The sequence below is a fragment of the Sciurus carolinensis genome, chromosome 4 (genome assembly GCF_902686445.1).
Source record: "Sciurus carolinensis chromosome 4, mSciCar1.2, whole genome shotgun sequence".
In the NCBI taxonomy this organism is placed as follows: Eukaryota; Metazoa; Chordata; class Mammalia; order Rodentia; family Sciuridae; genus Sciurus; species Sciurus carolinensis.
In genome coordinates this window covers 146390780-146410884 of record NC_062216.1, presented here as the reverse complement: position 1 = coordinate 146410884, position 20105 = coordinate 146390780, and the positions used below count along the sequence as shown (strand labels likewise).

Here is a 20105-nt window from a genome sequence, read left to right as displayed (position 1 = left end):
CAGAAAACTCTTAAACATCCTGTAATGACTAGTGCTTCAGCTTGCAATCAACCTCATCATAATCTCATTGTATTCCACAAACATTTATTGTGTGTGTGTGTGGTATGTGGCAGGTGCTTAGAACACAAGATGATCCTGGACTCAGGAATTCAGTTTAGTGAGGAAGTATACAGGCACTGATAGGGAAGAAACTAAAATTAATCACTGAAGTTTGTGCTAGACCCATTTATTGCTAGGTCATTTACACACCTGATTCCTTTTAATCCTTGTAGAAAAATTACAAGGTAGTGTGTTAGTCGATTTTTTCTTGCTGCGACTAAAATATGCAACAAGAATGACTTGGAGGAGGAAAGGTTTGATTTACCTCATGGTTCCAGAGGCTTAGTCTCTGGGCTGAAGTTGAGAACATCAGAACATCATGGCAGTAGGGTATGCTGGAGGAGTATTGCCTCACTCACGGCAGCCAGGAAGCAGGGGGACAGGAGGAGGATGGTGAGGGAGGGAAGATCCCTTCCAGGGCACATTCCCAGTGACCCACCTACTCTAGCTATGCTCCACCTACCTACAGTTACCACCCAATCAGTCCATTCAAATTAGGATGGGCTGTTTAGGTTGTGATTTCCATAATCTAATCATTTCATTTCTGAATATTCCTGCATTAAATAGTTTCCGGGGCACAACTCTTATCCAAATCAAGGGACCTATTATCACTTAAGAGCTCGAAGATGCACCAGCAGGTAGGGAAACTGATATTCAGCACTAAGTCTGTCTCCAAAGCTGTGATTCTTTCCAACCCAGCATGCTGAAAAAGTGGTTTATACATACACACATAAACATGCATGTGTACGTGTATACGCACTCATACATAAGTTTACGTAAATTGATACAAATATATAAGCACATGTGTAAACATGGAGGTATATTAGTCACACATGGACATACATGGGCATCCTTCATAGTCCAAAGCAAATGAATTGTGTAACAAGGTGTTGTGTAGTTTTCGGTAAATAAAGCCTATTTTATTTAAAAGAAAAAAAAATATTCGAGTGGTGCACGCCTGTAATCCCAGAGGTTTAGGAGGCTGAGGCAAGAGGATTATGAGTTCAAAGCCAGCCTCAGCAATTTAGTGAGGTCCTAAACAACTCTGGGAGACCTTGTCTCTAAATATTAAAAGGGGCTAGGTATGTGGCTCGGGTGGTTAAGCACCCTTGGGTTCAATCCCCAGTACCAAAATAATAATAATAATAATACAATACTTGACAGGCATCACACTTGGGCAAATAATGCTATAAAAATTTTAAAAAATATATGGTAATCTCACAGGGTCTTTGGCATGTTATAAAGTATTTATAAAACCAATAATTTAATTATACAATAATGCACTCAATAGTGCATATGTTTAGAGATTGCAATAATTGTGCAGGATCTGATTGTAATGATAATTTCCATCTGCAATGGATATGTACTGTAATGTAGAGCAATGATGCAATACTATGTTAAAGTTACACAATGAACTCAAAAAAACACTTGGAAAAATAAGTGAGTCAATTTAAAAATATGTAGTGACTTACTGGTGGAAGAATTACTTGAGTGAGGTTGGTGGTGAGATGACAGGAGAAAAATGGAGGTTGTCATCACTGTTGCTGTTTTAGTGACGAATGAAGGTGGAGCAAGGATGCCTTGGAGGAGAGTACAATGCCTGGGGTTCTGGTCAAGGGAACTGGTGGACAGGCTCCTCTTCTTGACATTTGAGAACATTTCTTTGTTCTGGTCAAGGGAACTGGTGGACAGGCTCCTCTTCTTGACATTTGAGACTGTGGATGAGTAAAGTCATAGATGAAGCAATAAGGCAAAGCAACAAGCTCAAAATGGACATCTCTTGGCATGGCAGCTCCTGGTAACCCTGCAGCTATACTTGCCACTGTGGCTGTAGATGTAATGCTCTATGCATGTCATGACATGCCTCACTTAAAATGACAGTTATTTTGTTTGCGTGATCCTAAATTTCCTATTTTGAGATTGAATATTTATGGCTCCTCTGGTTCCTTTATCCCCAATCAATAACCAGTGACAAGCGCCGACTGGAATGAGTTCCTCAGGTGTAAGCTGTATCCTTGGATGCTAACAGTTTCAATATTTTCATTGTCCACTGAATCCAACTTCCTTAGAGTGGTCTAATATTTTTGCTCTGTACCACTTCCTTAAAAACTTGCCAGGAAGCGACTAATAGCCAAACATGTCTCTTGTAAACTTCACTCCTTATCATTGGGATTTTCTTTTCCAAGCCTGATTGGTGTGTCCGAGAGTTTCTGGTATTGTTTGCATCTCATGTGGCTCATGATTCTCCTGGCCCTACCTCCCTCTCATGGGCTGCGTCATTCTTCGGCTTAAGTCGATCAGCCACAAGTCTTGATTAAACATCAGGGTTTGATACACACCATGTTGTAGGAACCTGTCTTCCCATGTGATAGGGACAGGTGATGAAAACCCAGAAGTTCACTGGGAGGCGGGAGGGGGAGGAATTGCAAGTGAAAAGTTAAGTTTCAGCTCCCTTCGTCTTTTCAATGAACTGTCCAGAGTCAAGCCACACGAAGAAAGGATTCATCTGCTTAGCAACTGCTGTGTCTTCTTGCAGCACATCCTGACTCAGTGTCTGTAATGCATGACTTCGTGTAGCTTCTGATCCTTCATTGTCTCATATCACTTTTTCCTCGCTCATGCTGTCCTGATATGGCAATCCATTGAAAAGGATTAACACTTAGTCTGTGCTGTTGACTTTGTTTTCTAGGTAATCCAGATGTGAAAACTCGATCATATAGGATATCAAAAAGATAGAGGGAAGATCAGTAGTAGAAGAAAAGAACTGAGAGGCAGAGGAGAGGATGGAAAAGGGAGGCAGGGCAGAATGGATTCTTAAAGCATCATGTTGTGTGCACATATAAAAACACCACAGGGAAGTTCACCTTTATGTGGAAGTGAAAAGAACCAATTAAATATATATAAATAGATGAGCATAAGAAAGTCTAGCAGAGTAGAGGAAGGAAAATGGGGAAGAGAGGGGGACAGGAAAGGGAAGAGGTGGAAAAGGGGGGGGATGATGAACTGAAATCAAAATCCATGCATTTATAGTTTTGTTGGAATGAATCCAACTACTACGTATAACTATAAAGTTCTAATAAAAAATCTCTAACATAAAGTCTTCATCAAAGTGATGTTCTCTGTGTGAGCCTTCTGTATGTGATCTTTTATGTTGAGATAGTACATGGATCCCACAGGTGACATAAGTGACAGGGTATTTAAAGGCAAAAGGGCCACTAAGATATTGTTACCAAGTTCAGGAAATTATAGCAAATGTGACAGCATCAAATTCAAAAGTTTCTGCACAGCAAAGGAAACAGAGCAAGGAGACAGCCTATAGAAGGGGAGAAAATTGCTGCCAGCTACTCTTCTGACAGGATTGATATGCAGAATATATAAAGAACTGAGAAACTTAACACCAAAGAAGCAAATAGCTCAATGGGTAAGTGGGCGAATGAACTGAACAGAGACTTTGCAAAAGGAGAATTATAAATGTCCAATAGTTATGTGAAAAAATATATGCCATCATCTTTAACCATCAGAGAAATGTAAATGAAAATTACCATCTCAACCCAATTAGAATTATAATCACCAAGAATACAAATACCAATAGCTGCTGCTGATGATGTGGGGAAAAAGGAACCCATTTATACACTGTTGGTGAATATGTAAATTAGCACAGGCACTATGGAAAACAGCATGCACGTTCCTCAAAAAACTAAAAAATAGAACTACCATATGATCCAGCTACATCACTCCTTTGCGTATGCTAGGTGAGTGCCCTCCAAGAGGAGCCACCGCTTCAGCTTACATCACTCCTTGGTATATATCCAAAGGAATTAAAGTTATCATACTATAGATAGACCTGCATACCTGTGTTTAGCACAGCATAATTCACAATAGCCAAGTTACAGAATCAGTCTAGTTGCATGTCAACAGAGGAACGGATAAAGACAATGTAGCATATTCACAATGGAGTATTATTCAGCCATAAAGAGAAACAAAAGTATGTCATTTGCAGGAAAATGGATGGAATTAGAGATCATCATGTGAAGTGAAATAAGCAGAGGGCATGGCAAGTACCATGGTCAGGAGACTGGAGTGTTGGATGTGCCATAAAGCAGAAAGGAGGAACAAGAGAGTTGGAGGGATAGCCAGGCACAAGATCACAAGAACTTTGCAACCATGAATGAGTGACCAAATTATAGGAAAGGGACACTGCATAAACAATGCTAGAGGAAGAAAGTCTGATGCTTTCCTGGAATGGTAAGGCGACAGGAAAGAGTGCATTTGTTTAGAGAATAGACTTTAGCATCTTTAGTATAAGGTTCATGGTTCTCCTCAATGTCACTTCAACCAACTGCGAGGCAATGGTGTTTTTTAAAAACTAACCAGGCATGGTGGCACATACCTGTAATGCCAGTTACTCTAAAGACTGAGGTAGGAGGATTGCAAGTTTATGGCTACCCTCAGCAATTCAGCAAGACTTATCTCAAAACAAAATTTTGAAAAAGGGCTGGGGAAGCAAGTCAGAGGTAGAGCACTTCTGGCTTCACTCCTCAGTACCTGAAAACAAAAACAAAAACAAAAAACAAAACCAGATCAATCTGAAATTGGAGAGGACTATGAACCTTAAGGATTTTAAACTCTGTTCTTTAGGAACTGGGTAACCTTCAAAAATTTTTGAACTATACTATCAGAATTATGTTTAAAGAGCTGTTATTAAGGGTACAATAATTTCGTAGGGCAATTGTGCTATTATCTATTAAAATTTAAAGGGAATATGCAGATATATTATGTAAATCTGCTTCTAGCAATTTACCTTAAAATATTTATCTACATATGTTTATACAAGGATTGTCATTGCTTTATGATAAATAATAGAGATAATTAGAAATAAATTAAGTGTCCAATAATAGGGGACCTTTAAAATTCCATTTAAACAACAGAATACTATGCATTCATTAAAAGAAGTATGGCAATTCTAAGTCTACCAATATGGAAAGATGACTAGGACATACTGTTAATAGGAAAAACAAAATTTTAAAAGAATATGCATACTACATTTCCAAAAAAGAATATACATATACTTGTTTATATTTACATAGATAAATATCTAAGAAGAGACAATAATTTTTCTGACTTCTTGGAAGTTATGGTGGGTGGCAATGGTGGGGTGGATCTGGAGAGAAAATGAAGTATAGCTTATAATAGTGAACACTTATCATTTTTTAAAATAATCATTTTTAGAAGAAAAATAAAAAAGAACTTTTAGCCAAAGAAAAACTATTGATGACATTCTACTGAGAACATGGAAGCATTTTCTGAAAAAGTAGTTTTAATAATCAATTAAAAACCTATTCATGTAAGGCTACCCAAAATACTCATTTCCAGTGAAATTAATCTGTCTAATTATATGTTCCTGGTTCTAAGACAATTAAAACATTGTTTCAGAGTGCTTTCTAAAACTTCGTAATCTTAAATATAATTTAAATTAGTTCATTGAATATAAGTCTCAGTGAACTTCAGTACCCAAAACTCATGTCACAAATTGGTTAGAATTAATGTGTTCTCTGTTGATTTAACATGCGTTTCATTTTAGGGTCGTTTCGATGCTGGTGGTCCGTGTTTTTGATGGATTTTTGTTCAGATATAACCCAGAAAAGGTCATGCACATCATTACCAAATAAATATTTCTGAATTTGGTTTTGAAATAAAATTTACATGATTATCATTTAAATTTTTAAAAATAATTCAGAAATGGCAAATGCACTCTGATACTCACTGCCCATTTATTTTCGTCTAGCTTCCTATTATCAACTATGTTGTTGGTCCATGTTTTTGTATTTAATTTCACTTCACAAATTAGATACGTAATATTTTGGAGACAAGGAGTATGCAGTGTTCTTCCCTACAGCCACCAGCATGGGATGCACCCACAACTGGATGTGGACCTCATAGAGATTGACATGGAGCTCCCCAAGGGTCAAGTTTTTATTTTTATTTTTAAATTCACCAACACGTTAAAATTGTATTTCAAATTTTTAGTCATCTCAGTGTGTCTCTGTGTCTCACAATAAACTTCACACAGATGTTCATTTTGTGATCGCAGGTCACTGCTGTACAGAGATTTCCAGATTTACCTCTGTATTATAAAGGAAGGTTGATTGGTATCACCTCCTCCCTCATATTATTCATCTTTTTGTGGGGCTACAAGTTTCTCTCTGTTCCTGGTATTCCCAACTCTTATTCCCCAATTTTTTTTTTTTTTTGTTGTTGTTGTCTTAACCATTTCCTTGAGTATGTCCTTCTCTCATGTCTTCTGCCTATACTTCATCACGAGTGGAGATCCTGATTAAATGGTCCTCTCTCTACCTTGCTTAAGGAGTTCTTCCATCTTTCCACCTCCATGAAATGTCCTGGCACATTGTAGGCATTTAATAAACACTGGAATAAAGCTTGCCTTTATTTATTTTTTTTAACTAAAATAAGTTCTTTATTTCTTTTTCTTTTTTTACAGACTGCACTTTGATTCATTATACACAAATGGGGTACAACTTTTTATTTCAATGGTTGTACATGATGTAGATTCACACCATTTGTGTAATCATACACGTACATTGGGTAATGATATCTGTTTCAGTTCACTATCTTTCCTTATCCCCTCCTCCCCCATTTCCCTCTACACAATTGAAAGTTCCTCCATTCTTCTCTTACCCACCCCCAGCACCCCCACTCCCCATTATGTAACATCATCCACTTATCAGAGAAAACATTCGGCCTTTGTTTTTTTAGAATTGGCTTATTTCACTTAGCATGATATTGTCCAACTCCATCCATTTACCTGCAAATGCCATAATTTCATTCTACTTTATGGCTGAATAACATTCCATTATGTATATATAGCAGTTTCTTTATCCATTCATCTATTGAAGGCATCTAGGTTGGTTCCACAATCTAGCTATTGTGAATTGAGCATCTACAAACATTGACATGGCTGCATTACTGTATGTAGTATGTAGTAGTTTTAAGTGCTTTGGGTATAAACAGAGGAGTGGGATAACTGGGTCAAATGGGTGGGTCCATTCCAAGTTTTCTGAGGAATCTTCATACTTAAAGCTGGCCTTTTTATAAAGAGTTATATACTTGTCTCATATCAAATCAGCAAACATATATTGCATATCCATGTTGATCAGAGCTCTGGGAAAGAAGCTCTAGAGAGTATGAGGACACCTTGGATCCCAGATTCTTAAAATCTATGAAGCACATAACAGAGTGGCACAGTAACCAAAAGAGAAAAACACAAGAGGTACCACTATTACTTATCACTCATTACTAGATTTGTTACATAAAACAGGAGTGCTAAAACTTCAGGGGAGAGCTTGGCCCCTATGACTTGCAAAGACCACAAGGAAGGAGATGTACCCCTGATCTGGGAGAGAAAGTTGACTTTTTATGAGGGGAGAAGTCATGTAAGGCTGAAGGGAAGAACTAGAGAAGGAGCAGAGGAGGGAGAGGGAGTGTAACCCAATCGCTTGAGGCAGGTTTCTTGCAGAGTAGTGTTCTTAAGTATTTTTAAGAAGTGTTCTTAAGGCTATGGATGCCTGAAGAATTTGATAAATATTTTGAATTCTCTTCCAAAAAGCCATAAAAAAACAAATGCAAAATTTTATGTGCATTGGTAGGAGTTTATGTACATACAGCCTTCCCACGAACATCAGAAGGGAGCCTGGTAACGTTCATAAATCTCTCCACTTCAAACATCTTGAAAGAAATTAATAGGAAGAGTAAGCAGATCTTGAAGCATTTTAGGTAACAGACTAAATAGAAGTAAGGGGAAAAACAGAAAAGCATTCAATTTCGATTCAGAAATTGCTGTTTCCTTTTTGACCCTTTTCTATACAGAATGAGGACGGTGATGATACTTTGCCCTCTAGATTGCTGGGGGTGATTAATGGTAATGATGATGTAGAACACACACTGTATGGGAAGAATGTTTTGTTCTACAGGGAAGAAAAAATCCTTTGAGAATTTTAATTAATGAGTACCATAATTAAAATGGAATTTTAGAAGAAAACTTGGAAGGATGGAAGGAAAGAAGAAACAGCTGATTATAGAAGAGGAGGAAACACTGAGATCCCATGAGAGGAGGAGGCCATAGCAGTGTTCTCAGTGTGGATAAGAGCAAGATATATATATATTTTTCAATAGGAAAGAAGTGTTGCCTAAGGAGGAGTTAGCACTTAAAAATAATTCTTCCTTTAAGAGGTCACTTTTCACAGGAACTTGCTCCCACTTAGTAATTTAGAAAGGTACCATTGCAATCATTGTAAACGTTCACTTAAAATATTCAAGAAATAACCATGACTGGAATTGGTAAATAGAAGCCTTTCTTGGAGAGCTTCACACCAGAGACATAGGATGCAGCCTGGGATGTCCCCAAGAATAATGCCATATTCTTGCTTTCTCTGGGGGATGACTGGCATCTTTCTGCTCTACTCGTCCTTAACATCTCCCTTACGGCTCAAGGTGGAAGTTGGTTCCCATTGGTCCACAGGTCCTTACCAACTGGTGGGTCTATCTTTTCCTTGTTTCCAGTATACTTGATTTAGACCTATCTTTCCATTTGACTTTTCTAACAGCTTCCTAAAGAGACTCCCTGCCCCTATGCCAGGTTTTCCTTTATTTAATGTGTCCTCTGCAATGCAGCCTGAATACTATTTCTACAAATATGACCACATCTCTCTCCTACTTTGAACTCTTCACTAATTCCTTAAGTCCTACAGCTTCAAGTTCAAAGTCGTTAGCATAGATTATAATCCACCATCAACCTATGTCCCTCGAGTATATCCTACCATTCCTGTTGACGAGCTTACCTTCTACCTGCTCCAGGGGCTCCCATCTCTTCTGAGAGGTCAGAGCTGTTTTTCTTTGTATAGAAGGATTTCAGGCATTCTAGTTTAAACTTAATTATAATTTTAAATATGTTAATCATGAAAATCATACTGCAAGGCTGTCCTTGCTCAGTCTCTTGTGGCAAATTTTGATATTCCTTAGGAGCAACCAGATTCACCTCTTAGATATTTCTGGTGTTTTCTTAATCTATCATCTATCTATCTATCTATCTATCTATCTATCTATCTATCTATCTATCTATCATCTATCACTTTTCTTTGAAAAGGTAGACATTATTTCAAAATACTGCAGTGGAAAGAATTTAGCTCCTTTGACTCTCTTGCTGCAATATTAGTTTACCCTCAAAATTAGGTACTGGCTTTATATGTCTCTTGTCTCCCCTGCCTCTATTCACATTCCAGACTATGTTGCTTCTCCCAAGGAGCCACCAGTCATTTGGCATGGATATGGTGGGCGCTTCCTCTTGGCTACCAATAACTCAGCTGGGCCAACTAACCTCATGTCTCTAATTTCTGGGTCTTACTACCACATCTGGGCTCACATGAAACTCCAATCTTCAGAATTCAAATTTCTAAATAAATTTCTACCAGAAATTTAAAGGCACTGTGCTTTCCCCCTATATTGCATTGTTTCTGAGAAGTTCAATACCAATTTAATCCTTAATTCTTTGCATATTATGATTTCTTTTGCCACAGTAAGTTTTAGTGTCTTTAAAAAAAATTTCTAACATTTTGCATATCATGAAGTTGGGTCTTGGTGCAGGCCTTATTGATCAACAAGGCAACAGGTGTCAGGTTGTAAACTCAGGTCTTTCAGTTCTAAGACATTTTCTTGAATTATTCCCTTGATAATCTTCTCCTTTCTATTTTATTGGTTGTTTTATTCATCATTAAGCATCTTTATTATGTTTATGCAAGCTGCCAGGCTCTGGGGATACAGCAGAAGAAACAAAGACAAAAAGTATTACTTTCCTGGAGTGTTCACATTTTCTTGGTAGAGATACATAGACAGATATATAAAAGTACATTAGGTAGTGAAAAATGCTAAAGAAGAAAAGGTCGAGGGCTGAGGCTATAACTCAGTGGTAAAGTGCTTGCCTAGCTTGTGAGAAGCCCTGAGTCTGATCCCCAATACCACAGAAAAGGAAGGGAGTTTCTAATATATGGTGTGCATAAATGATATTGTAATTTTAGATAGAGTGATCAAAGAAGTCTTCACCGAGGAAGTGAGGTTTAAATCCTATTCAAAACTTAACCTTTTCTGTCCTCTACTTACCAACCAAAATAAAAACCTGCACCTCCTATGCTGTTCCCTCTTTCAATTTTTGGAAAACATAAAGAAAATGAAGATCTCTGGAGGAAAAACTTTCAGGAAGAAAAAAATTCAAGTTCAAAATCCACATGCACCTCAGAAATAGTGAATAAGCTAATGTGGTTATAGTGAAGGATGCAGCCGGAGGAGCTGAGAGGGTGAAGCTGAGGGCAGCTGAGACTCAGATCACGACAAGACCTCGTGGGTAGCAGAGGAGCCCTGGAGGGTTTTGAACAGAGGAGAAATGTGGTTTGACTTATATCTTGATGGGATCACTTTAGCTGGTGTGTTGAAAATGGTCTGAAGGAGGACAAAGGTAGAAGAAAGCTACCACTTAGGGGGCAATCGTAAGAACACAAAAAAGGTAATGGTCGCTCTTATCAGTTAGTGGCAGTAAGGCTGTGCAAAGTGCTTGAGTCCTTTATGTGTCTTAAAGATAGAGGTGTCATGGAACCAACCTAGATGCCCTTCAATAGAAGAATGGATAAAGAAACTATGGTAAATATACGCGATGGAATATTACTTGACCTTAAATAAGAATGAAATTATGGCATTTATAGGTAAATGGATAGAGTTGGAGAATTTCATGCTAAGCTAAGTAAGCCAATTCCAAAAAATCAAAGGCCAAATGTTTTCTCTGGTAAGTGGATGCTGATCCATAGTGGGGGCGGGGCAAGGGAAGAATGGAGGAACTTTGGATTGGGCAGAGGAGAGGGAGGGGGAGGGTATGGGAGTTGGAAAGATGGTGGGATGAGACCAACATTATTACCCTGTGTATGTGTATGATTGCACAAATGATGTGACTCTGCATTGTGTACAACCAGAGAAGTGAAACATTTGTGTACAAAGAGTCGAAATGCATTCTACTATCCTGTAGAACTAATTCGAATAAATTAAAAAAAAGAGGTGTCATAATTTGTGCACAGACCACATCTAGGGAGTGAGACAAAAGGGAAGGAAGGATAGCATCAAGGTTTTGACTCAAGTCTGAAAAAAGAAGTTGCTAAAAACTGAAAGAGGGAGCAGTCCAGGAGAAGCAGGTTTTTATTTTGGTTGGGAGGGAGAGGAGGGAAAAGAGCAAGTTTGGAATTGGGTTTGAAAGCATGTCCATTGCACAGTCAAACTGAGATGGAAATTGGCATTTTGACACTTAGGTCTGCATGTTCAGGAGCCCAATGTGATCTGGCCATGGATATGTGACAGTCAACAGCCCGGCGGTACATATGCCCATAGAATTAGATGAGATGGTCTCAGGAGAGGGAATGAGGGTTGATTATAAAGAGTAGTGACCTAGGAGAAACTGGAGGAACTGCCCATTTTTAGAGATGAGTAGAGGACCACATAAGAGACTGAGAGGAATGGTCAGGTAGATAGGAGGGAAAGCAAGCATACCTGGGGTTCCATGAGTCAAGCAAGGAAAGATTTCCAAGGAGGAGGGAACAATGTGCTTTGTCCAGTGCTACTGATAGTGTAAGATGAAGACTGGGAAATGAACTTTTTATGGTTGATCTTGATAAAAAACTGTTTTAGTGGAGTGGTAGGGGTGAAAATCAGATTGAAGTTGGTTAAGAGAGGTAAGGGAAGGGTTGTAAATAGCAGGTGTGTACAGCTCTTTCCAGGAGTTTTGATAAAAAGGAAAGAACAGAGATAAGATGGTAGCTGAAGCTCTAGTCTGTATTTTGAGGTCTCATATTAGTTAGATGTTAAATATTTGAAGTTGACACTCCTCAGTTTATACCCAAAGGACTTAAAATCAGCCTACTACAGTGAGGCAGCCTCATCAATGTTTGCAGTAGCTCAATTCAAAATAGCTGAACTTTGGAACCAACCTAGATGCTCTTCAACAGGTGAATGGATAAAGACAATGTAGTACGTATACAAAATGGAATATTGGAATATTACTCAGCCTTAAAGGAGAATAAAATTAGGCATTTGCAGGTAAATGGATGGAACTGGAGAATATCATGCTAAGTGAAATAAGCCAATCCCAAAGAACCAAAGGTCAAATGTTTTCTCTGATATGTGGATGCTAATTCACAGTAAGGGGGATAGGGAGGCTAGGGAAGAATAGGAGGTACTTTGGATTAGACAGAGGGGCATGAAGGGAGGGGAAGAGGTGTGGGAGTAGGAATGATAATAGAATGAATCAGAATTGTTATCCTATGTGCATATGTGATTACATGACCTGTGTAACTCTATATCATGCACAACCAGAAGAATGAGAAGTTATACTCCATTTATGTATAATGTGTCAGAATACATTCTACTGTCTTGTATAACTAATTAGAATGAAAAAAAAATTTAAAAGTCAGTAAAATATCATGCTAAGTGAAATAGGTCAAGCCCAAAAAACCAAAGGCCAAATATTTTCTCTGATAAGTGGATGACAATATATAACAAGGGGGGGTGGCGGAGGAGGGGAAGAGAAGAATGAAGGAACTTTGGATGGTATAGAGGAAAATGGGGTGAGAGGGGGTGGGGGACAGAAAGGTAATAGAATGAAACAGATAGTATTACCCTATATATGTATGATTACATGAATGATGTGAATATACATTGTGTACAACCATAGAAATGAAAAGTTGTACCCTATTTGTGTGCAATGAATCAAAATGCAGTTTGTAAAAATAAAAAAATTAATTTAAAAAAAGTCAAAAATATTTTGACTTGATTGACTTATTTTCTTTCTTTTCCATTTCCAAAATCTTTATCTTCTTGTTCTACTTGCTGGAAACATTCTTGATTCTTGTCTTAAAACCTTTCTGTTGACTTATCCTGCTGTCATTTTAATTTCAAGAGCTTTTTATTTTCTGACTGTTCGTTTTTCATAGAACTATGAGCTCTGTTCTAATTCTTCATTTATCAAAAGTTTCATTGAAGTATAAGAAAACTAATATCTTTTACTAGTAATAAAGCTTTATGATTTCAGTCTAGTTATATTTTTTCCTTTTCAAAAAAGTATCAAAGGATATTCAGGATATTCAAAATGGCATAAAGGATAATACAACATAATCTGTGTGTTAAAGATATAAATTAAAAAAAAAATTAGTTTCTCAGTTTTCTTTTATAAATACAGCATCTTCTCATCTTCTTAAAGGTATTTATTCGAGTTTGCTTTTTCCCTGAAATTTTCTTACTGACTGTTGCCTAGATCTCTATTTCTTATGTCAAATCCATCCCCCTGCTTTCCCCCCACTGTTTTGATATGTCTTTCATGTGAGAGGATGTCCTCAAGTATGTGGAGATTCCTGCCTGTCTGTGCGTGGTTATGAGTGGGATCCACTAAGGCTTTGTGTGCCTGGGCAGTACAGACCAGCTGCCAGCAAGCGATGGGCTGTGACTCAATCTTCTCCTCAAGAAACTCCAAATATCAATATCTTATAGTTTTCTTCTCTGGGATCATTCTACTTTCCCAGAGAAGAATCTCAATTTTATTTATTTATTTATTTATTTATTTTTTGCGGTGCTGGGGATTGAACCCAGTACCTTGTGCAGAGATGAATTTTAGAGTTTCCTGCCTAGAGGTGTAACTCCAGACTTAGGAAAGGGCTCAAGAACCTTACCATCCAGTGCATAGGTTTTCATGTCTTCCATCTCCTCTTGGTACCTTGCCCCTGCCCTTAGCTGTGCTTGGACTTTGAGTTAAGAACCTTTCAGGTTCTATTTTTCTTGGAAGTAAGCTTCCTATCTTCTGCCCAGAGTTGTGGGGGGAAATTCTTCTGGCACTACAGAATTGGGGGAGGCATCTAAAAACTCCAGGAAGGTTTTTAGGTTGCCTTTGAGAGGTGTCTTATGATTCCAGTCTAAGCCATTTCGAGGTTCTGTAGAGCCAATTCACTCATTGCTCTGTCACCCCCAACTCTAGGCTATAGGCTTCATCTCCCCCACAGGACAACCCTGCAACTTCCTTCCATCTATAGTAGTACCCTGTATTACTCAGGTTTTTATTGCTCTCACCAAATTACCTGACCAGAACAACTTGAAGGAGGAAAAGTTTATTTTGAACTCACAATTTCAGAGTTTCAGTCCATGGTTGACCAACTTCATTGCTCTGGTCCTGAGTGAGGCAGAACATCAGGTGAAAGGGCAGGGCAGGGAAAAGCTTCTCAGGTCCTGGCAGCCAAGAAGTAGAGTGTGGAAGGAGCCAGAGACAAAATATATAGACCTTGAGGTACACACCTTAGTGACCCATTTCTCACCACACTCACCACCCAGCAATCCATTCAAATCATTAATCCATCAGATGGATTAATCCATAAATTAGGCTACGGATTTCATAGTGCAATCATTTCAACTCCTTCATTAACACAGGAACTTTTGGGGGACACCTAATATCCAAACCATAACCCCCACCACTTATCTACAGTTTTTCCTCCACAGTTTCAGTCAATTGTGTTCAAAAAAGATATTTTGAAAGTAAGAAAGAGAGCACATCCACATACATTTTATTACAGTGAGGTTCTATTTTTTTCTATTTCAATATTAGTTATTGTTGTTAATTTCTTTTTGTGCCTAATTTAGAAATTAAACTTTATCATAGGCATATAAGTATAAGAAAAAAATTTATATGGAGAGAGACAGAGACAGATAGTTTGATACTACCAACTACTTGGGCATCTGCTGGGGGTTTTGGAACAGATTCTACAAGGACAAGTGATTATTACTACATTACTTCTTCATTCATTCTTTTTGTTCTTTTGTTGAAAGTTGGGGTTTAAGTATTTACTCTGTGTAATTTTAAAGGGGTCACTCAGAGTTAAGCATGAATGGCCAGGGCTCCATCTTCACCTGTGAGACCACCGACTTGTGTTTACCCAGTTCAGATGTGAGTTTCTTGAGATGTTCACAGAGACTCATATGGAGAGTCTCTTATCCTAATCATTATTTTGTCTCCTATTGAACTGTAGGCTCTAGGAGGGAAAGAATGATTTACTCATTCTTGAAGCTCCTAAGCCCAGCACAGTATTGGATGCATGTATCTGCTGAGGTCATCTGATAAGTGTTCTTGTAAAAACCTGGTTACAAGGGCAGAACTATGCAAGAGCGTGTACATAACATTTCTGTCACTGAAAAATGATTCTATTGCTTAACAGCTCAGTGAGGTTAAACAGGTTATTTGGCTTCTTTGGGCCTACTTTCCTCAGAAATAATTCCTACTACATAGAATTTCCTGGGAAAGAACTGAGTGTTCTACTATATGTAAAATATTTAGATAAGTGACTGGCTTCACTACTACTATTTTCATTTTTAGGATAATCTTGGGATACACGTCCCATGGAATTGTTACTCCTTTGAATGTTTTTGATAAAATGTGAAGAGTAAGGTCAGGGGAGGAAAGGGCCTGTATTTGAAGCCCTGGGGATAGGAAACCTGTTTAGGGACAGAGTTTGACCTACAGAGTGAGCCTCTGTTGCTTTATTCTCCCCATCTCTGAGTTTTCCTTTCTTTCTCTTCCCTTTTGAGGATTCTGGGAGGTTTATTTTTTTCTTCTTCTGGACTTTAAGATTAAAAGGGGAAATATTTCTGAAGTTATGATTCAGCTTTGCATATTTGGAATAAGTTTAGAAGTAAAACCGGAAAGAATAAAATTTAAAAAAAGACATTCAGAAACTGAAGTGTGAAATAAAGTGCTTTTGGGTCTGCATGAAGCATGGAATTTTTCTTTTTCTTTTTTTGCAGTGCTGGGGATAAAATCTAGGGTCTCATGTATGCTGAGCAGGCACTCTACCACTGAGTTACACCCCCATCCCAGCAGTATGGCACTTCTATTTTTTTAATTCTTTGGCTTTGAGAGTAAAGTGGGAGGGCTTGTAGCACTGACCAATAAGAAGATGTACAGGATGTTGAAAAACTTGCAAAACTTTTTAAGTATATTTGCTTTGATACTTAACAATAAACTGTGAAACAGTATTGGTGGAAAAAAATGGAAATGAATTTAAGTGTTAAAATTGGGCAATTTAATTATTCATTTAATTTTTTATTAGGGGATCTAGACAGTGAAGATAGGGTGGTAAATAAAATACACATTATTCCTAATATGGTAGACTATCAAGACTAAAGGGAAACGGTCTTTAAGTAAAACCCTACATATATAAAGTACAGGGCATTTTGAGAGAAATTATCAGGAATGGTGGTGGGAGGATTGGTAATTGAGACTGGTTATGCAAAGTCTTATCTTATGGAAAGGAGGCGTAAGGTGGGATATAATAGTTGAATAGAAGCCATCCAAGAGAATGTTGAGGGAGGAGAACTTTAGGTAGGGAATACTTGATTCGTGGTGCAGCAACAGAGTCCAGATAGGTTGGTGTTTGTTACCAGGAGAGAATGGTTGAGTGTGAAGCTGTAGAAGTCAATGAGGACCAAAAATCTGCACAGACTTGAGGAGTCTATTAAAGGCAATCCGTGTTATTCCAAAGGCTAGGAGGAGTCACTGAGTGATCTTAGCCAGGATAGAATCTTACATATGTTGAATGGAAGATTGCATTGGCTACTATGCAAGAAGAGTTTGGAAAGAAGCAACAGTAGCCTTAAAAGAATGAAAAGGAAGTTAATGCAGTGCTCTTGAGGGGAGGGCATTAGCAGTGGAAACAGAGAAAAATGGTTACATTGGAGATTCATTTGCAAGAGAAGTCAAAAGGACTTGATGCAGGACTTGATGCATTGGATGCAGGGAAGTGAGGGAGAGGGAGGTGTTAGAGATGACTTCTAGTTTTCAGGGAGTAACTAAAGGGAAGAAGAGATTTAAGAAGAGTATAAGGAGTCAGGGAGAAACACCACATTGTGTAATATAAGAGCAATTAATAAATAATTATTTATATTCCTCTCAGCCAGTCCTTCAAGTTCTAGATCATGTCTTCTTCATGAAGCTTCTCTGGTCACCAGAGGTAAAGGTTGGTTGACTCCCTCCTCTTGTCTCTTCTTCTACAGTCCTGGTTGCTCAACTGAAGTTTGCACATACTGTTCTTATCCTGCTTGTCTTGACATGTGATGTTTTCCTTTTCCACCTAGATTTTGAATACAGTTGCAGAGCCTTTTTCCTGTATTCCTCTGAATCCCCCAAATCATTTAGCAGAGCTTGATATATAACAAATGTTTTTAGATAGACAGCAAATACTAGTTTAGGTTTTGGTACATAGCAAATCGTTTTTGACAGCTAAATAAGTGGAAATACTATCATTTTCAGAGATAGTTTGGAAAGGTCATGTTATTGATGGTAATTTCTTCTCCTGTAGTCTATTTATAGAAAATAAAATAGAGTAGATTATGTGCCCAATTTAATTTCTGAAATCTCTGTGAGCACAGTCTGTGAAGAACTATAGAATAAAGTGGATATCATTTATTGCAGCATACAAATTTATTAAAGGGAGGTTGAGGGAGTTCAATGTATTTATTTTTAAGTTTCTGATTTAACTTTCTCATGATTTAGAGATGCCTGTTGCATTTTGAAGAACATAGTGATTGCATGAAGGGGAAGGATTGAAAAAGGACTAAAACACACACAATAGTATGATGCCAATGATAGTATAATGCACACCTATTACCTTCTGTTATAGTTTGGATCTGGAATGTCCGCCAAAAGCCCATGTGTTAAAGGCTTTGTCCTCAGCATGGCACTATTGGAAGGAGGTGTACACTTTTTTTTTTTTTTTTTTTTTTGCAGGGCTGGGAATCGAACCCAGGGCCTTGTGCATACAAGACAAGCACTCTACCAACTGAGCTATCTCCCCAGCCCGGAGGTGTACACTTAAAGAGGTTGGGGCCTAGTGGGAGATTTTGGGCATTATGCATGTGTGATCTTGAAGGGAATTATGAAACACAGGTTTCACTCTCTCTCTCTTTACTTTCTTGTCTCTATGAGGTAAATGGGCCTCCTCCTCTTCCATGCACTCTTGCCACAGACCCAAAATAATGGGGCTAGCTGGTCATAAACTAAAACCTCCAAAATCATGGATCAAAATAAACCTTTTCTCTTTTTAAGTCAATTGTCTCAAGTGTTTTGTTACAGCAGCAGAGAGCCAACACACCTTCCAGGTCACATGGTTAATGTTGAAAGTAGGACAGAGTAGGCCAACCCTTGGTTCTTTGATAGACTCCTTTTCTGACTACTCCTTCAACTCAGACTAATCTCAAAAATTGTCTTCTAGTCCTCCTGGTGAGTATTTCTGCCTCTCAAAGCTGCCTTACACAATCAACTTTGCCCATGATCCTTTGGAGGCATTTGAGTGATAGTAGGGACAGAGATCTTTCTACTGCCACTTGTCTATCAGCTCCTGTTGCTACTATTATTAGCCACAACTAGCCCCTTGCTAATATGAATATTTTATAGAAGTAAAACACATTTATTGGATATGCATGCAAGGATTTTCTATTGAAAACTTGGATACGAAAACCACTGCCACCACCAACAAAGGTCTGTGTTCTCAGGGAGCAAGCCGTGGTGAAGTCAGTTGTGTACAGAGGCCTTTACTTTTTCTCAACAGAAAATTTTTCCCCTATGGAAAGCATAGTTATCTTTGCTTAAGGCTTTAGAATCAGGAGGGTCTGGATTGATAGCTTCGCTTCTCCAAGTAGTAGCTACATGATCTTGTGTTAGTTCACTAATTACTTCAAGCTTTATTAACATCAATCCTAAAATAAAGGCAGTGATGCTTTTAATCTAGGATTGCTGTGAGAATTAAATGAGAAAATATATTCAATGCTCCTAGGGCAGGGTATCAGATGCGGTGAGTAAACAACTTTTCCTTTGCAAAGACAAAGTTGAAGAGGATGATCTATTTTGGGGGGCTGAGTCAGACCTGTTGGTCCAAATACCCACTGTTTCTTCACAGCCCGTGCAGCATCCTTCCATGGTTAGCCTTCCACACACCCACTCCACCCATCCCTCTCCCTCTGAATTGCCTCCCACCCATCCTCACAGGACATGACTTTCCCTTTCTCCCACTCCACATGGTTATGCAAGAGTGAGGCTTCTCTTTATCCTGGGAGCCCTATACAAGCAAACTTGAGAATAAGTAGTTATTTCCAGCACCAAATGAAGTAACTTGTCTCTCACTTCATCAGTGAGTCAAGAAATTTATTGGTTGTGATTTTTCAATATCGTCTTCTTTTCTGCATTGGAATAAACCTGATAAGTTGTTCACTCTCCCTTGACTTTAGCTTTCTTGTTTGTAAAAGAAATAACTGGGAAATGAGAAGGCTGGGTTGCCTGTAATGACTGGGGCCATAATGGTGAGAAGTACTGGACAAGAATTTGGTGGAAAGATCACCGTCTGAGAAACCCAGAGATCAGTACTCAACCTCTCTCACAGGGTGATCTGAGACTGGAGATTTAAGTGTGGGAAGAAGAGGAAAGAATTTACTGTTCTAAAATATCCTGACTTAAATCCACTTTGCACTGCAGTGTTTCTTATTTTTCTCATCTGATCTAAAAATGGGGAGGAGGAAAATAGTGACCTGAAAAAGGAACAGGAGGAAGGAATATCAGAATGTTAGGGTGCTTATATTAGGGTTGGGGTGGTCAGAGCAACCATCAGTTCTATCGCAGGACTTTTCTTGTATGGGTACCAAGGACATTGCTTTCTGGATTTGTCTCCAGGAAGGAAAATATTCAAAAATTAGAAGCTAAACACTGTAATGATTCATTTCAACTATTGTGCAAGAATTTATCTAAAATCTCTGGAATGTGTTTAGGTTTTCAGCCACTACCTTATTTTTGGGCAATGATTTTCATCAAGTAAAAATTTTATGATTATCTTGAAGGGATAAAGAAAAATCATAATCTCTGAGAGGTGGCTGGAATA

General features: G+C 38.3%; 1 long non-coding RNA gene across 1 annotated transcript in view; it reads right to left on the bottom strand.

The window, feature by feature from the left end:
- The window catches only part of LOC124982076 (uncharacterized), a 31816-nt gene extending 17451 nt beyond the window's left edge, over positions 1-14365 (bottom strand). The window contains exons 1-2 of the long non-coding RNA XR_007108174.1: positions 14316-14365; positions 1572-1814 (exon numbers count right to left, since the gene is read on the bottom strand). This is a non-coding gene — a long non-coding RNA (uncharacterized LOC124982076). The remainder of the gene's footprint in view (positions 1-1571; positions 1815-14315) is intronic.
- Positions 14366-20105: the final 5740 nt, after the last annotated feature.